Source organism: Prunus mume, linkage group LG8 (assembly GCF_029339155.1).
Source record: "Prunus mume cultivar Tortuosa linkage group LG8, ASM2933915v1, whole genome shotgun sequence".
NCBI lineage: Eukaryota > Viridiplantae > Streptophyta > Magnoliopsida > Rosales > Rosaceae > Prunus > Prunus mume.
Genome location: NC_142705.1, coordinates 17,626,972 through 17,630,843, shown reverse-complemented (window position 1 = coordinate 17,630,843; position 3,872 = coordinate 17,626,972). Strand labels below are relative to the sequence as shown.

Here is a 3,872-nt window from a genome sequence, read left to right as displayed (position 1 = left end):
ATCACCCTTGACTGTCGAAGCTGCATCTTCAAAGTTCCCCAAGTGCTCCGGAGGCATAAGCCAGAGGCATATGAACCTCACGTCATCTCAATCGGACCCATTCATTGAGACGGTAGCAAACAATTCCAGCAATTGGAAACTGTGAAGCAGTGGTATTTAAAAACCCTTCTCTCCCGCATGAATCTAAGCTTAGAAAAATTTATCGATGGCTTTAACGGATTTTTATTACATGAATCTGAGGAGAAAGGCATCATTGAGTTTGGGAAAGGAGCCCGTGACTTTTATGAAGAACCACTTGACTTTAACGATAAAGAGTTCATGGAAATAATGATACTTGATGGTTGCTTCGTAATACAACTAGTTCGGAAGTTTATCCACCATTGGGAAAAAGAGGATGACCCCATATTGAATGAGGAAAAAGAGGATGACCCCATATTGAACATGGATTGCATGTTGCAATATGTATGTCATGATCTTTTGTTATTAGAAAATCAGCTTCCTTGGTCTGTTCTCAGTTGTTTATATCGCTTTACCTTGGGCAAACGCAACGGTGAACCCCCGTTCAGTGTAGTCCTCGCCTGTTTCTTCAGTTCATCACTACACTCGTCGAACAAATATTGCAACTCCTATTTTCAATATCTTATGGAACTTGACCAGAAGGTTGATGAGAATGGAGTTTTGCACATACTTGATCTAATCAGAACTTCCATTGTTTTCGCATTCCAACCTTTTGAACCTTCCAGTAGAAATGACCAAAATTGTCTTTGGTGGTTCGCAGAAAAGGAAGAAAAAGAGATTGAACCGGAAATTCAGGAAATTCTTGCAGCAAAGCTCTCTCAGAAGCAGGAGTTAAATTTGAAAGGGGCTCGGATAATAATCTAATGAACATTGAATTTAAAGATGGGGTTTTAACAATTCCAGAACTAGCAGTTGCAGAGTTGACCGAACCATTATTCAGGAACCTCATCGCCTTTGAGCAGTGCTATCATGGTCGTTCTCAGCAAATAACATCTTACGCGTTTTCATGGACAAACTCATCAATTCCAACAAGGATATAAAGCTTCTTTCTAAGAAAAAAATCTTAGCTAATTGGCTGAGCGTCGAAGATGGTTCTAACTTCTTTAACAAGCTTTACACTGACACCGTTGTCAAAGAGTTCCACTATGACAAACTCTGCGCTGAAGTGAATAAATATTACCAGGTTGGATGGCACAAGCAGTTAGAAATATTGAGGCGCGACTACTTTGCTAACCCTTGGACAATCATTTCTTTGATTGCAGGAATTATCCTTCTGGTTCTTACCTTATTGCAGACCATATTTACCATTTATCAATAGTTTTCTATCCTCAGTACGTAGTTGTTAAGAATAAGGGTGCATGTGCGGATATAGTGTTGTATTGTTAAGAGTTTGTTTAAGCTGAGAAAGTTGTTAAGAGTTGTTATATATTGTAAGAGAAGAGAGATATATACTCTCAATCAATGTAATAATCTATATATCTGAGCAATAATAATACTATGAGAAGAGGATCTTCCTTCATATATATCTTCTCTGTTTCTCTCTCTCTTCTTTTTTTTCTTCTACTATGAGATTGTTACGCTAATATGGTATCGTGAACCATTTGGGCAATATTGCAAATTTGCAATCCCCAATTTCTTGTTTTATTTTATAAGCTTATTTGAGAGGGGCACTTTTGTGCGGTTTGGTCGGCATTGTATTTTAATGATATAGCCCGTCTATTTTCTAGTTAATTCTTCAAAGATCATCTCTTCAAAAAATGACTTGAATTGAAAATCATTTAAACACGCAATTAAATGTTTGTATTAGTTTAGAATATTTGAATTCAAATCCCTCTCTTTCAAGATTAGACTTGTTTAAAATTTGGTCTTTTCAGTTAAAAAATTAAAAGCAGTTAGATTTATAGGTTTTAGTGTAGACATATCAACCATTTTAATCAGTTAATGATGAACTTATTAAAGTGAGCCGTTTGTGAGAATAATTTTTATTTTCCTTCAACACTGGGCTTTGCTTAGCCCAAGTAGCCCTTGATTGGATTTAGACTGGGCCCCAATGATTGGGTTGAATCAAAACCTGTCAAAGCAAATCCGGTTAATCCTAAAGCGGAGGTCAACTCCGTTGACCAAATGCCATTTCGCCATTAGCAGCGAGAGAGACTGAAACGAAAGAAACACAAAGATGAAAGACCCATCTCTGTTTTGCTCAGATTTTAGCATTCTCCAGCCTAAAAACCAGAGGTTTTGAAGAACCCAGTTTACAATGTCCATCGGATTGGTGTCCCATGTCAAGGAAGTAAGCCAATCAGCGAGTGCCACGCTTTGGTCGTGGGGGGAACTCCTGGAGCCGACCGCACTCATCCTCCCCTCCAATCTCTCCGAGGCCACGACCCGACTAGCCCAGAACTTGACCCATTTCTACTCCGACTACACCTTGGTCCTCTTGACCGAGCTCTTCCTCAACCTCCTCTACCACCGGGTCTCCATCATTGTCCTCTTGATCATCTTCCTCTACTTCTCACGTGACCAGCCCCTCGAAGTCTTTGGCTTTACTGTGGGAGACCGTGTTGTGATGGTTGTTCTTGGAGTGGTTACGGTGTTGGCTCTCGTCTTGACCTATGTATTGCTCAACGTCGACATTTCAGTGGAGACTCGGGTTCTTGCACGTGGTGTTTAGGGGCACGGAGGACCGTGTTATGGATGACCAAGAATCGCCTCATGGGACTCTGCTCTCGGATGATCATGATTCATGACCCAAGTGGGAATTATGATAACAAACATTACCTTTGGATGATCATCAGATCATGATTCATGACCCAAGTGGGCATGGAGGACCTTGTTTTGGAAGTGTTAGTTGATGAGAAACTACAACTCAATGGATTGTGTATGATAACAAACATTACCTTTGGATTGATTGTGCTTCTAAATACTTGTTTACAACAGGGAGTATAGGATCTTAATAGATATACTTCAATTTGGTTACTCCATTGTCATCTGTGATATTCATCTGTTTTTGCTCTTGGTACTAAATTCATTTGAGAATGTATCAAATGTCATCTGTGATATTGTTTGTTCTTTTTTTTTTTTAAGAAAAATTAGTGTATAGTGACAAAAAAAATTAGTAATTAGCATATGATACATTATCTATTTTTGTTTTGGATATGGTGGATTAGTTGTAACTTTTATTTTGTTAAAAATCAATGGGCCTAATCAGGTGCTCTTTAGGTTTGTTTAATTTGTATTTGAAATAACATTTTTACCCTTTGTATTTCAAGAAACCAACAATAAAATCTAGAATCATTCTTTACTTTGATTTCATCAAGCTATATAATTGAATATCAAGCCAGGAAATTATGTACCTAACTATTCAATTAGTTTATCATTGTACATCCAGATACTTACATAACCAAACCTTTTACCAAAAAGCCATACTTCTAATCATTCGCATAGTACATATATCATGTACACCCACCAATGGGTATATGGAAATACCATAAAATCTGAAGGCAACAGGGAAAGAGGAAACTAGCTAACCACCTGTGTAGACAAATCGGGTAGGTGGCTAGGGATCCTGGCCAACCCTATGCAGATAATATGAGCAGGGTGGTGAAGAGTATCCTATTAACTGTACCACATATTGGTACTGCACTATTCTCCACATAGATGTACCTCAAACATAATCCACCAATTCCAATAATATACCGTCAATTCCAAGTACATCCTCGCAGAATTTGGGGGACACGAGGTTGCCCCGAGACGCAATACTCGTAGAACTCAAGGGACACATGGTCGACCTGAGATGCATTCCTCGCAGAATTTAGGGATATATGCTCAATTTGAGAATGCAAATCCTCGTAGAA

The 3,872-nt window shown here is 38.6% G+C and overlaps 2 pseudogenes; both read left to right on the top strand.

The window, feature by feature from the left end:
- LOC148914900 (UPF0481 protein At3g47200-like) lies at positions 1–1,370 on the top strand (annotated as a pseudogene).
- An 808-nt stretch (positions 1,371–2,178) lies between these two features.
- On the top strand, positions 2,179–3,032 carry LOC148914899 (PRA1 family protein D pseudogene; annotated as a pseudogene).
- Positions 3,033–3,872: the final 840 nt, after the last annotated feature.